This window comes from Octodon degus, unplaced genomic scaffold (assembly GCF_000260255.1).
Source record: "Octodon degus isolate 3935 unplaced genomic scaffold, OctDeg1.0 scaffold00007, whole genome shotgun sequence".
Taxonomy (NCBI): domain Eukaryota; kingdom Metazoa; phylum Chordata; class Mammalia; order Rodentia; family Octodontidae; genus Octodon; species Octodon degus.
Genome location: NW_004524583.1, coordinates 24,274,897 through 24,290,247, shown reverse-complemented (window position 1 = coordinate 24,290,247; position 15,351 = coordinate 24,274,897). Strand labels below are relative to the sequence as shown.

Genomic DNA, 15,351 nt, shown 5'->3' with positions numbered 1-15,351 from the left:
TCTGTTGCTTCAAGATTGCATCTTTGTAATTGTACATTGCTAGGAATTTGACTGTTCCTTCTAGATTTTCCAGTTTGTCAATGTATAATTATTCATAGTAGTCTTTCATAATCCTTTTTATTTCTTTTTTTTAACTTTTTTTTTCTGTTTTAAAATTTATTTGTGTGTGTGTGTGTGTGTGTGTGTGTGCGCGCGCGCGGCCAGCTCAGCCCACCAGGGGGCGGGGCTGGCTGGCATGTGGTGCTGGGGGATTGAACCGCGGTCTCTGTGCTTTGCTAAGCTTGTTCTAAGTAGGTGCTTTAGACCACTGAGCCATCTCACCAGCCCAATCCTTTTTTATTTCTGCGGCACTAGTTTTCACATTTCTTTTTTTTAAATGTATTTAGTACAGGGTCTACAGGGTCTCACCACACAGATCTCACTCGTGGTGATCCTCCTGTTTTCAGCCTCCCAAGCGCTGGCATCACAGGTGCACCCCACTACTCCCAGTCTCAATCACTGTCTCAGTGTAGCCCAGGGTGTGCGGGGGGCATGGTATGCCAGGGATCAAGCCCTGGTCCCTGCGCTTTGCCTAAACTATATTTCTTTATTTTACTTTTTCTTTTTTTTTTTGCCGAACCAAGGATTGAACTCAGGCCCTTGTGCTTGCCAGGGAAATGCTTATTCAACTGAGCCATCTCTCCGGCCCCTATTTTACTTATTTATTTCTGATTTTATTTATTTGAATCTAATTACTCCAGCTAGAAGTTCAACAATTCTGATTTAAAAAAAAAAAAAACAAAAAAACACCTCAGTTTCACTGTTTGTTTTTGTTTTTTTCTATTCTTAGTTCTGCTCTATATTTATTCTTTCTTTCCTCCTGCTACGCTTAGTTTGTCCTTTTCCAGCTCCATAAGATCGTCAGGCTGCTTGTTTAAGATGTAGGTGTTTATTGTTATAAACTTCCCTCCTAGTACTGCTTTCGCTGCATCAAGTGCCATATGTTGGGTTTTCACTTTTACTGGTCTCAAAATACTTAATTTCCCTTTTGATTTCTTCTTGATTCGACTCATGGATTGTTTGATAGTGTGTTGTGTAGTATACACTTATTTGTGTATATTGAATTTTCTCTCTGCTATGGCTTTCTAATGTCATCCTATTATTGGTGGGAAAGACACTGGGTATATCACTCTTCTTAAGTTTGTTGTGTTTTGCGGCTGAACATGTTCTTTAGCCTGGGGAATGTTCTATGTATACTTGAGAAGAAAATGTATCGTGCTGCTATTGGTAGCTCCCTTCAACCCAGTGAGATGATTGGGTCATATTGAACCTGTGGTCAATGCAATCTTAGATTTTTGTCCAATGAATTGCAATTTAATCAGGATCTCAGTGTAGTATCAAATATATACACATAGTCATCTTGTATTTCCAATATGTTAGTTTCAAACAATCTAATGCATTTTTCTTATTATTTTAAAGAGGTTTTAATTGTTTCAGTAAGTAATGCCTACATATGATAAACAACCTTCGTAATCCAAAGAGTAAAAATGATCTAATTTCATTTTCATCCTATAGTTCTCCTTCCTTGTGGAAGCCACCAGTGTTATTTGTTATTTCTTCCTTCGAAGGACTAACCAGGCCCAACCCTACTTAGCTTCTGAGATCAGACGGGATTGGGTGCAACAGGGTGGTATGGGGGTAGACTTATTTGTTATTTCTTTTTCCAACAATATTCTCTGTAATGTGTAACTAAGAAAATGTACAGAAATAGAAGCACACCACACACACTGTTACACACCTAGCTTTATTTACTCATCAAAGAGACCAAGGAAGGCTCATCAAGGAGGCTGTACAAGGTAGGAGGGACAGACCATGTCCCATGCAAAAAGGCACAGCACATGTAAATGTCCTGTGGCTGAAATGGGAAACAGAAAGAAATCCATGCTGTAGGGGGCTGGGGAGATAACTCAGTAGAATAAGAACCTTTCTGGCAAGCTCAGGATCCTGAGTTCAATCCCCAGTACAACAAAAAGGAAGGAAGGAAGAGAAAGAGAGAGAGAAGAGAGAGAGAGAGAGAGAGAGAGAGAGAGAGAGAGAGAGAGAGAGAGATTGTAAAGATGATTGAATGAGAGAAAAGAGGTATAGAATACATATAGAGAAGAAAAGAGGAGCCAGACCACATAGAGAGCCTTCAGGGTAATGATGAAAACTTGATTTGTCTTTGACATTGGAAGTCACTGGAAAATTGAACATAGTTGTTGAAATGATAAAAAATCACCTAGGGGGGCTTGTGTGCTGGCCCTGTCCCCGCGGTGTGCTGAGACTTTGATTGAGACTGGGTGAGGTGGCACGCACCTGTAATCACAGAACTTGGGAGTCTATAAACAGGATGATCACTACAAGTCCAATCTACACAGTGAGACCCTGTAGACACTTCCCTAAAATACAAAAAAAAAAAAAAAATTGCCTAACAATTTTACCTACATAGATATCATAAGAGATCATGAAATGCCTTGCAAAATCAAGGTACACACATTAGAAGCTACATAAGTGATTTTCAATAAAGTAAATCATTTTTACATTTTTAGCCCAAAGCCAGAAGTAGCACAATCAAAAAATAACCTTGCACCTATGTCATACTGTACCTCACTAGAAGAGGGTTCACTCCCGTCATTCACCACAGAGACCAGGAAGCGAGGACACAAGTTACATCAAGGCATGAGACAAGCATCCTGCCATGGAGGAGAAAGGGCTGGCTTTGGGATCAGAGCCTAAACTCTACATCCCTAATCCTTTCGTGCTGCAGTTTTCCCTTCTGTGAAGTAGTAATACTAAGCCTTGCCTCTGTCTCAGTAGGTCTAAAGAAAATCAGTAAGATAGTGAATGCAATGCTAACCTGTATACAGCCATTTAAAATGTGCCTAATATTGTCCTTCTTTAATAAAGCCATAGGGACAGTATTGCTGGAGCACGTTCATGGAAATGCTAAGTGACGACAGCACACGGGGAAGTCGTGTTGACGACTCCCTGTGCCTGCTATGTCCCGTCGAGCAATCCCAGGGTGCTGGGGCTAATATTTAATGTCTACTATGTTAAGGCCACAGGGATGGACATGGCAAATGGTACATCTGTAAGTAAGGCAGCTGTTTTCTGGGAGTCTCAGGGGCTCACGTTTAGGAGATCATTTTATTCCCCGGGCTGCCATGGTTCCTCTTGATGGTCTAACTTTCCAGCTCTCCTCGTTTTGAAATGTTCCAGCTTTGGCAAGTAGCCCTTCAGTATGAAGATAAAAAATAAATGCAAATGAAAACACTTTCTGAACTGGAAAGTGCCGTACAATGGAACGGTTGTGAGGAAGGGCTTGTAGCAGGAAGGCAGGTCGAAGATTTGGCGCTGCGGAGTTCATCTCCTTCCTTTTGCTTGTGAATGTTCATTTGATCTGAAGTTACACTGGGTGCACTCACTTTGTGCTTACCTTTCCATAGCATTACAGTTCGCCATCCTCAGCCCACCTGTGAAGGGGTGCATGTGCCTGGCTGCAGGATCAGCATCCAAGTGCCTGAGCTCCCTTGGCAGTGGCCTATGCACAGGCAAAGAGCAAGGGCACAGGGACACCCACGGCTCAGTGCAGGTGTAGCCGACCCCCACAGTCACCAGTGAAAGTAGGCCTGAGCATCCACTGCTCACAGAAGCAGCTGGGAGCCTGATGACCCTGTAAGATAAATAATAAGACAAAATGACTCCTTTCCTTCCCTTCTGGTGTGCTTAAGTAAATCTTAGTCCCCATTCACCTTGCTCTTTGCTTGGTCACCGGTCAGTCACTGTGTCCTGAGGGACTTTCCCCTCATGTTGTGTTGGGCTCAAGTGCTGTGCCTAGCTGATGTCAGCATGCCGGAATGATCTGCTGTTGACCAAAGGCAAGCTACAAATGGACAGCAGAGAAGGGAAGACTCAGTTGAGCCCCGACGCCAAAGAGGTACCGGCTCATGAGAGAAAAGAACCAAATGCGTTCTGTGAAATGCAGATTTTATTACATGTGAAGCACTTGGTTAGCTGCCTCCTATATCCAGACCAAAACAAACAACCCAACCAATTTAGAAAATCAAGTTTCTTTGCTTCATTCTCTCCTTTGCAAGGCAGGCTGAAATTCGTAGTCTTCTCGCATTGATCAAAGACTTGCCCTGTTTGGTCCACAGTGGTACCTGGGCTCACTGACTTAATGTGTTATACAGTTTGGGGGAAGATGGCTGTGCTGATGCTTCTTTAGGGCAGACAGCCATGGTCATGTTTGTACCCAATGTGGAGTGTGCAAACACAATCAATATTTTTCTAAACGTTTTTGTTTCTGCACTGAGCTGTTTGCAAACAGAAGCACTCATGAACCAAGGCATTACTGTACATAACATCTTCAGTAGAGGACTTTCTTGCAATAATCTTTCTTTAATAAAGACATATGGCTATTAAGTTGGAAATTGCTCTGAATATTTTTATTCACAGGCAATTTCATTAAACCACCTTGGAAGCTAATGTTTATATCACATCTATTGCTGTGACGCTCCAAAACACAAAGGCTTAGAACAAAACCCACTCATCCTGAGGCTTCTCAGCTCAGCAGGCTGTTCTGCTTCTGTCCTAGCAGCTTTCTCCCTCATGCATTTGAGCCAGGCCCTGATTAGTTGGAGGCTGGACGGTCCTCATGGCTGCCTCTGTCCATGGCCTCAGTGAGGCTGGCTGGTGGAGTTCCATGGCTGGGCTGCTCCTCCTCTCCAACCGTGAGCTCTCTTTTCAGGATGTCTCAGCCTCAAGAGAACCACTGGACATGTTCAAAAGGCAGTGACTTTCCAAGAGCATGAGGGGTAGAGATGCAAGTCGAGGAGGATGTGCTAGCCAAGGGACACAGCAGTATCTCTACTCTGCATGCTACCAAGATGAACATCTGAAACCTGTGGCTTTGACTCTGGCGCTAGGAGGCAGATGGCTAGGATGGGCATGGGAGGCTGCTAGTGGAGGCTGGAGGAGTGAAGAAGCTGCTTTCGGGAGATGGAAAGAGGACAGACAGCCTTGTGTGTGGCAGGGACGCTTTGTAAAAACTCTTTGCCAAGGTAACAAAAGATTTAAAAAATATGTCTATGGTCAAGTACATTTCTAAGCTGAATGGAGTTGTTTTAGGTGCAACGAGTTAAAGGAAGAAAAGAAAACCAAAGAAGGCTTATTCAGTGAATAAACAAAATTTAAAGAAAATGCGAAGGAACCTGGACTTGCTAGGTTAGGAGATAAAGCTTCCTCATCTTCAGACTTTCCAGCCGGCAAAATGTTCTCGAAATGTGAAGTGAAAGTCAAATTAACAGAGCAAATCCTCCAAGATTCCAGAGAACTTAAGGCGGTATGTCCTGAAACCTCTCCACTGGGCTGTCAGTCAACTTTTCAATGCTGTGACAAAATACCTGGGAAGAGAACTTCAGGGAATAAAGGTTTATTCTAGCTGCTGGTTCCAGTCCACAGTGGGATGAATCCATGGTGAGGCAGAGACAGCACAGGGCAGGACCGTGTGACAGGGGAGGTTGCTCAGCTCGGGCAGTAGAGAGAAAAAGAGTGAGGGAGTGAAAGCGAGAGAGAAAGAGAAAGAGAGAGAAAGAGAGGGAGAGAAATACAGTCCCACCCAGTCATGCTTGTCAACCTGCTTCCTCCAAGGGGGTCCCACCACCCAGGTTTTCATCAGTATTCAGTAATGCCTTCAAATTATGAGTTCCATCTACAGGTTGATCCACTCATGAGTCAGAGCCTGGTCCAGGCATCTCCCACATCTTCTATCTCCCCAGATTGTTGAGAGACCAGCCTCAGCCCATGAGCCTTGGGGACATTTCACACTCACAGCATAGCATGGCCAAAGGACTTCTCCGAACCCTGGGCACTGCAGAGAGTCTACCTCAAGAAGAATTATGGCTGTGTCTTTTGGGGCACAGATTTAACCCAAGCAAAGTGTATATAAAGGCCACACAGCTCTTCATCATTTTACTGAGATATAATTAAACTAAATTGCATAGAGTAAAAAAAAAAACACACACACAGTGATCACTGGACATGCATACACCAACGAAACTGTCACTACAGTAGAAAATCAAGCGAAACATCTCCTCACCCATAATGTTTTCTTTTTCTCTTCCTTCTTCTCATCACCAGGCCGGTGTCGGTGTGCTTTATGTTGCACAATGTTAGTTTTCATTTATGAGAATGCTACATCGATTGAATCATACACTATTGCCCCCTTTCTGCCTAGATTCTTTCACCCAATGATTTTTCAGATTTATCTATATTGTTATGTGTATTAAATATTTACTCCCTTTTAGTACTTGTAGTTTACTACTGTACAGATCCATCATCATTATCTACTCAGTCAGTTGTAGGGAGATGCTTGGATTGTTTACAGGTTGGATGGTTTTGTAGTTCTGTCTTGGCTGCTTCCACTACACTGGCTATGAAAATGTGCACGTGTGTGTGTGTGTGTGTGTGTGTGTGTGTGTGTGTGTGCGTAGGTGTCTATGTAAACATACATGTTTATCTCTTTTGGGTAAAAACCTAGGAGTAGAATGGTTGGATCATATACATGGGACATTTGGAAGTGTGGAATTCTTATGTGCTGTTCCAAATCCCCACCAGCACTCAGTCTCTACAGTTTTAAACTTTTTATCCATCCTAATGCGTGTGTTCTAGTGAGCAATTTTTTTTTTCTGATAACAAGTGAAGCAGAGAATTTTTTTTTCATTTTCTACAGGGTCTCATTATATAGATCAGACTCATAGTAATCCTCCTGTTTTCAGCCTCCCAAGCGCCAGGATTACAGGTGTGCGCCACTATGCCCAGTCTCAATTGCCTTCTCAGCACGCCCCAGTGCTGGGGCCAGTGTGGCATGCCAGAGATCAAACCCCGGCCTCTGTGCTCTGCCTAAGCAGGTGCTTTAGTCCTCTGAGCTACTGGCCAGTCCTGGAAAAATACCTTCTCAAATCTTTTACCTATTAATATCTTTCTGGTATTGAGTTGTAAGGATTCTTTTATATTCTAAATACAAGTCCTTTGTCTAATATGTTTAGTAGATAATTTTCTTCATGTATGACTTGCATTTTTGTCTTTTCATAATATACTTTTCCAGAAGAAAAAGCTGTTAATTTTGATGAAATCTAATTTATACATTGTTATCTTTCATGGTTTAGCTTCTTGTGTTCTAAGAAACATTCGTGTGTCTAAAGGTCAATAATATTTTGTGCTTGGTTTCCTTGGGGAAGTTTTGTAATTTTTTTTTTGAACCGGGGATTGGACTCAGGCCCTTGTAGTTGCCACGCAAGCAATTATTCTACTGAGCCATCTCCCCGCCCCAAGTTTTGTAATTTTAAGTTTTGCATTTTTGTCTATGATCCATTTTCAGTTAATTTTTTGCATGATGTGAAGTATAAATTCCAGTTGATCTGAAATCTTTTGCTCAAAAGATTTCCCTATTAGCGCCATTGTCAAAGAATGAATTACCGTGTATGCATGAAATGAGCTCGCTCTGTACTATGTTTCCATTGATCGACTTGTCTTCTTGCTCGTACTAAACTATCTTGACCAAAGTAACAATTAGCTTGATAGATAAATCTTAATACCAGATAGGTTGCTCTTTTTTGTGGTGCCTGGGAGGCGATCGGTAGCTTCGACATGAAGCTGAACATCTCCTTCCCAGCCACTGGCTGCCAGAAACTCATCGAGGTCGATGATGAACGCAAGCTTCGCACGTTCTATGAGAAGCGCACGGCCACAGAGGTGGCCGCTGATTCCCTGGGTGAAGAGTGGAAGGGTTACGTGGTCCGAATCAGCGGTGGGAATGACAAGCAGGGCTTCCCCATGAAGCAGGGCGTCCTTACCCACGCCCGTGTGCGCCTGCTGCTGAGTAAGGGGCACTCCCGCTACCGACCCCGGAGGACCGGGGAGAGAAAGCGGAAATCCGTCCGAGGCTGCATCGTGGACGCCAACCTCAGCGTTCTCAATCTGGTTATTGTAAAGAAAGGAGAGAAGGACATTTATGGGTTGACCAATACTACCGTGCCTCGGCGCCTAGGGCCCAAAAGAGCTAGCAGAATTCGCAAACTTTTCAATCTGTCTAAGGAAGATGATGTCCGCCAGTATGTTGTCAGGAAGCCCTTGAACAAGGAAGGTAAAAAACGCAGGACTAAAGTCCCCAAGATCCAGAGACTTGTTACTCCACGTGTCCTTCAACACAAACGCCGCCGTATTGCACTGAAGAAGCAGTGCACTAAGAAAAACAAGGAGGAGGCTGCAGAGTATGCTAAACTTCTGGCCAAGAGAATGAAGGAAGCCAAAGAAAAACGCCAGGAGCAGATTGCCAAGCGACGCAGGCTGTCCTCTCTGAGAGCTTCTACTTCCAAGTCTGAGTCCAGTCAAAAGTGAAATGCTTCAGTAACAAATAAATTAGATCTGACCTTGAAAAAAAAAAAAAAACCAGATAGGTTGTCTTTCAAGTAACACACTATTTACATTATATCTTCTGTATTTCCATATAAACTGTAGCATCAGTTTGTTAATTTTTACAAAATATCCTGCTTAAATATCAATTGATATCATGTGGAACCTATAGTCCAATGTAGGAAGAGTTGTCAGTTCAACAGTAATGTATTAAATTTTATAATGAATATGGTTTTTTTCTGCTTATTAAAGTCTTCTTCAGTAGTATTTTCATTTCATAGCTTTCATTTACTTTAGTTAAAAAAATATTTCCTAATATTCTAAGGTCTTTTTTGGCACAACTAGTAAAGAGATTTTAAAAATCTGTTAGTATATAAAAATGGAAATTTTAAAATATTACATTTTATCTTATGAATATATGTAACCAATTAATAGATGAAATAAGGAAAGCTATAGTCCCCTCTGTTTATTCTAGTTTCACCTAAGGGTCTTTCATTGCGGATATCGGAGACTCATTTCCTAAATAAAAATGAGCAATTTGTTCTGTAGATAGTTTTTGGAAAAGAAAGGCCACCTTAGGGACTAAACCATAAAATAGAAAATCTAACCGGCAACTAGGAAAGCTGATCCCTGTCTGTTTTCCTCTGAGGCTGATTGTGTATTTATTTATTATTTATTTATTTATTTTCTTAGCAATTGTTTTATTTTTCATCAGCCTCATTCCCATTTTGCTGAAGCATCTGCAGAACAGCTCAAGACCACTCCATGGTGGTTCCTGCCACTCAGTGGCCTGCGTGGTGTGGGCTGCAGACCAATCTTCTGTGGCAGGCTGAGCACTCCAGTCTTCAGTAGGAAGCTACTGAATGGGCACAGAGGGCACCTGCATGCCCTCGGACCAGTCTGCGACCTCAGGCCAAGTGGCAGTGGACCCTGGAGCTGGTGCAGTCCATTCACCCTGAAATTCCTCCTTGGTCACAGCCTTTTCAGCAGCAGCCTGCTCTTCTTTTTCAGTCTCTTCAGGATCCCGGTAGAAGTAGAGATCAGGCATGACTTTCCACTGGTGTTCACGGGAGACGGTGCCACGCATGCGCAGCACTTCCCGGGCCAGCAGCCACCACATCAGAAACACAGAGTGAGCTCCCTTATTGTTGCACGGGATGGCAATGTCCCCATAGCGCAGAGGAGAATCTGTGTTGCACAAAGCAATGGTTGGCAAATTGATGTAAGATGCCTCCATTAGGGGCTGGTGGTCAGCCCTGGGGTCAGTAACCACCAGAAGACGTGGCTCTCGGAAGGCTGCCTGGATCTGGTTAGTGAAAGTTCCAGGAGTGAAGCGGCCAGCGATAGGAGTAGCTCCAGTGGCAGCAGCAAACCTCAGCACAGCCGCTGGCTGGTGCTCCTGGAGGATATGACGCTGACGTCAGCAGGGTTTACAATGGCCACTGTGGCTCGAGCTGCCAGGAGCTTCTCCCAAGTCTGCTTCAGATTTATGATGTAGATTCCATCACTTTTCCTTTTATAGACATACTGCTCCATCTGGAAATCCAGGTTGGTGCCACCTAAGTGGGTTCCTGCAGCAAGGAACCTGAGAACGTCCTCCTCCTTCATGTGCAGGACATCAAGGGCTCCGGACATTGTGAAGTTTCCCTTTAAGTTACAATGGGAATCAGGAACAACATCATATAGACCCTGCCAGGGAGCACAGAAAGCATAAGTTCTCTTCAATTATGTCCTTTAAATGTTTTTCTTTTCTTCCATTTCAGGCATGTTTGCTTGTTTCTCGACCTACCTAACAAAGGATGACCATCTCACCTTATCGTTCCCCAGGTTCTATGATCTTAGCCTTTATGACTAGTGAAACCTATTTGGGCCTCCTTGAATCCCATCCCAAATTCTAGTAGAAGAGATTTTGACCACTCTGGCCTGGGTCAGGTGACTATTCCTGAGCCCATCAGTGAGGAAGTCGAGTTCCTAAGGCCCAAACAGCTGTATGGGAATAGTTTTTAGACAAGAGCCATGAAGACACTTTCAAACTGTCTACTCCAGCTATAACTCCAGTGGGAAGAGAGCAGGAAAACTGGAGTGTAAACAGAATGTTAAAGTATAGAAGGAGTTATATTTAGTACTATGTAAGGGATGAAAATGGGTAAGGGGAACATGGACAGAGAAGATGCATACACTGAAATGAGAGAAGAATAGCAAAGGCTTACCCCACTGAGGGGACCAACGTGTAGGAGGAATACTTTGTGCTTGAAGAAGAGAGGCTTTATGGAAGGTTTTAAAAGTAGGAGCAAATTTGACATTTATTCACATAAAATAAAGACTCAGTGGGTGTCTACTGTATGCCAGGCCCTCATGCTGAGCCCTGGAATTATTGTCCTGGGACTCCGTAGGGCGTGCCTGGAGAGTGGCCACTGACTCTAACCCTGAATGTTTTAGAAACAAAGTCGGAGGGCTGGAGAGAGAGCTCCACAACCTGGCAAGCACAAACTCCTGAGTTTGGGTCCCAGTACCAAAAAAAAAAAAAAAAAAAAAAAAGTCAGAACTATGCGTTGATATACAAAAAGATAAATCAGGGAAGGCATCGCCTTTAGTGGCGTATCTCACTTCTCATTCCTGGGTTTTCTCAACTGTGGTTGAGGATAAAGTATGGATAATGTTCCACTTCCTGCCACAGGTCCAAGATGTGCAGAGCTGGGTTTTAGTGTAGAGTGCTAGCAACAAACCAGTAGAAAACTGGAGCAGAACTCAGAGAGCTCTAACCCTGCCACTGGCCATCATATGGCCTCCTACGAGCCTTCATTTCTCTTGCCTTATTCTTGAAGCACAGAAGATAATAGTAGCACCAGGAGCATTTAGTCTGTGCTGGGCCCCGTCATACACGCTTCATGTGAGTGCCGTACTTAATCCTCATAAGTGCGTGAGGTGGACGTCTTGGTCATCCTTGCCCCTGCAAGGATGAAGATATTGAGGCGGGGTCTAAGTGCTTCATTCAAACATACAGCATTCTCAAACAGTAAGTGATAGAGCTGAGCGGTAGACTCATAGTATCTGGTTCCATGCTGCAGGCCTTTTTGCAGTATACTGTGGTCCTCTTGTCTATGAGGAGCAGCAGTTTTTGTCATAATATTCCTAGTAGGAAGGAGCTCCTCAGCAACTGTACCTCCTGCCCCAACGTGATAAGCACAGGTGCTGCGAGGGGCACTCTTGGTCTACACTGCACTGCCGTCCAGCGAGAGCTTCAGGCTTAAGCCGGGCAGGTGCCTGGTCCTCCCTGAGCACTCTGCAGCACCCTTCTCTGTAGAGGCTGGACTGGTGCAGCCACAGGCTCACCTGCCCTCTGTGGATCGTGTGTCCTCTGGGACAGAATCCTTAGCCAGCTTCCAGGCGGGTCCTCAGGGGGCAGGGACAAAAACTTATTGCTCTAGGAAAGCATGCCACTGTGCACACATTTTATGTCTCCACTTAATCTAACCTTGGTCACATTTCATTGTTGGAAAGATCATTGTTAAATATCAAGTTCCATTATCTAATGTAAGTTGGCGGCCCGTAGCCTTTCAACATGAACCCAGGACAAGAAGGTGTTGAAATTAGGTCCTTGGCTTGAAGGAGGCAGAAAGCCCCCTCACAATACTCCTAGAGAAGGGAGTTTTGCCACGAGTCTCCACCGAGGTTAAAGAAGCTTCCAGGGGAGCTGCAGGGACCCAGCAGCTGTCTGTCTCTCAGCAGAGCTTGGTTGCTCATGTGCTGTTGCTTTTCTCTTTCTCCCTACAGACTCCGTCTGTTGACTCAGATTCTTCTTTGCTCTTTGGTTTTTCAGAGAGTACAGTGAAAAAATAATAATAGTGCACCCTTGATTTCTTCTCTTGGCATTCACAGCTTAGTTCACATTCTTGAGAAAAGGAATATGATTGACTCAACACGTTTTGAAAACGGGGTCAGAGCTATAGGCTAGTGCTGGGCTGTTTGGTCTCTTCTGGTCTAACCATCACAAATGCCAAGGAAGAGTCACCTGGCAGAAAACCTGGCAGCCAACCACGCTGTCATACACTGTGCGGCCCGACTTTTACTATCTCAGGGACAAGTCACCTTCCGGGACTGTGACGGCCCAACAGAAGCGAAGCATGTCTAGTGTAGGTCAGTTATTTAGGGTCCACGTGAAACAAGATCTTGGTAGCAGGGTATTAAATTGCCAATTTTAAACAATACATAAAATTAGACCATTTTACAACATGCAATTTATATTCATTTCTAGAGATCTATATTTTTATCATTAAAGAGTAGGATTAGTGATATTTTTCAAAGTTGATTCTTCAGCAAAGTTTTGCATTGTTTTGAAGAAGGCAGCCTTTTTATGATACTAGATTATCAGAAAAGGTTCAAGATTACTTGCAATCTCTTTTCTCTTCTTAAGCTTCAAAAATATCCTCAGCTTTTCCCCAGAGTTTGATTTCTACTCTCACCGACCTTACTTTAATTTAGGGCAAATAGTCATTACAGTGAAACTACTAGAAAAAGAAAGGGGAAATGTTCAAAGGGCTTATGCTCCTTGTTTGGCTTCCAATATGGGCTCTTCAAGGTCAGAGCTCATAAGATTATCCTCTGGAGATATTTTTGGGAGGAGAACAGCTAGCAGGTTCAGAGATAAAGATGTATGGTAGCGATACAAAAGGAAGCATTACTAGGCACAAAGATTGAAACTTATTCTCGTTATTTGTATTTTACATGTTCTCATGACAATCTGAAGAATCTCTGTCTTCCCAAAGACAGATTCCCAAGGGATAGTTTGAAAATTCAGACTCTGTATTTGGCCATCATTTAATTTTCTCCACACTTGCTGCTTAAGGACTTTTCCTGCCAGAAACCCTGAAAAGCTCTGACCAGTGCTCACAGTAATTAGACTAAGAATGAGCCCTGCATTCAGGTTTGGCCATTCAAATTCTCTCTCCCAGAAAATTTGGAAACTGAAACACAGAGATTGAATAAATTGGTGAATATAATTAATACAAATTGAGCATTCATAATGCAAAGAGCTGAAGCTTGAAACCATCCTAAGTCCAGAGCTTTTGAGCACCTACACAACGCCCCCAAGTAGGAGACTCCCCACCATGAAATTGTTACATGCACTAAATTGTTTTAAAAAATGTAAATAAAAAATTTCCTTCAGGCTAGGTGTATAAGTACAGTACATATAAAATATATGAATTTTTTGTATAGATTTGAGTTCCCTCCCCTCCAAAATCTGAAAGAAAGTCCTAAATTCGAAACATGCCTGCTCCCAAGTGTTTGGATAGCAGATACTCAACCTGTCTTAGATTTGATCGTGGAGCATCCCAAAGGCAAACATAGCTGAAGTGACTGGGAAACAGACCCACAAGACCCAGGGAGGATGTTCGCTCTGAGGGGGACTGCGCTGCACTACCCTCCAGGGAGAGCTTTCGGCTTGAGCTGGCTGAGGTGCCCGTGGCGCTGACATGCAAAGAAATGATACAGGCAGAAGGACCAAGAGACATTATCTGCCAGAAGATGTTTGAGCTCCTGCGTGTCTTCAGCTATGATATTTCTTTTTTTTTTTTTTTTTATTTTTTTTTTTTTTAAACATTTATTTATGTGTGTGTGTGTGTGTGTGTGTGTGCGCGCGTGTGTGTGTGTGTGGCCAGCTCAGCCCACCAGGGGGCGGGGTTGGCTGGCATGTGGTGCTGGAGGATTGAACTGCGGTCCCTGTGCTTAGCTTAGCTTGTTCTAAGTAGGTGCTTTAGACCACCGAGCCATCTCACCAGCCCCTTCAGCTATGATATTTCTTCAGACTGCAATATTAATTGTTTTTACTTGAACGAGCTTGCATATGTTTCTTTTTGCTGTAATGAGACTAAGATTACTGTTCCTTCTATATGCTGTGTATAATATGGATGAGGACCACACTTGGATGGGCTGGCCAGATAGCTCAGCAGACTAACGTGCCTGCTTAGGCAGATGCAGGGGCTGGGGGTTCAACCCCGCACCTGCCAGGCCAGCCCATTCCCCAAATCAAATTGCCTCTTTCCTCCATGGCAGTTCAAGGAACTTTCTCAGAAGCTGTTAAAAACCCAAGCATAGCTGAGATTAGAGCCTTAGAGAGAGAAGCATGCAACAAGAAGACATTTAGAACGCATCATGTGGATTCACAATTTGCTGGAGAGTTTCATGGTCACGATGTGATGATGGTTGAGGGCCAATCAAACGATGGCTGAGGATCAAGCAAAACAAACCTTTTCAGGGTGGAGTTACTGCTTATTACATGGTCGGATAGAACAAAAAAGAAATTCTTGAGAATGTCAGATATTTTATAAGATATTCTTAGAAAGAGAAAGAAGTAGTGTTTTCAGGATTCAGGTTTATTATCTTAGATAAAAGTCCTAGTTCACATCCCACATGAATTTATAAGGCAAAACACAAATGTTGCAAAATTAGTCCCTCAAGTGCCATATTCAGATCAAGGGAAATTTGCTTGCTCTGGATCACTCAGGCATATTCTCCAAAAACCATCCTATGAAGAAGCGAGAAACTACATTGTGGCTTCTCCCAGTTGGTACCCAAATGGACTCTGAGCAGAATCCCCAGAGAGGTGCAAGTCGATCACTGTGGAAGGTTGAATGCACAGGCAGACTGAGATCAGAGCCTCCATCTGGAAGCCTTTCTAGGTGTGTTGGATTTCCTCGGAGCACTGTCTGCCACTCTCCCGGTGGCATCACTGTGGGAAGGCCGGTCCTGTGGCTTCAGAACTGGAAGGCTCTTGGTAGGTACATAAGATACTGAGATGGGGTCAGCTGTGTTATGTAGGACACAGAAGCCTGGTTCTTAAAGGAAGCTTTTCTGAGAATAATCATCTGTTTCTCTCTCTCTCTCTCTCTCTCTCTCTCTCTCTCTCTCTCTCTCTCT

At 43.5% G+C, this 15,351-nt stretch overlaps 2 pseudogenes; one reads left to right on the top strand and one right to left on the bottom strand.

The window, feature by feature from the left end:
• The first annotated feature begins 7,629 nt into the window (after window positions 1–7,629).
• LOC101585240 lies at window positions 7,630–8,446 on the top strand (annotated as a pseudogene).
• Window positions 8,447–9,185: 739 nt separating this feature from the next.
• Window positions 9,186–10,081, bottom strand: LOC105743778 (annotated as a pseudogene).
• Between the last annotated feature and the right edge of the window lie 5,270 nt (window positions 10,082–15,351).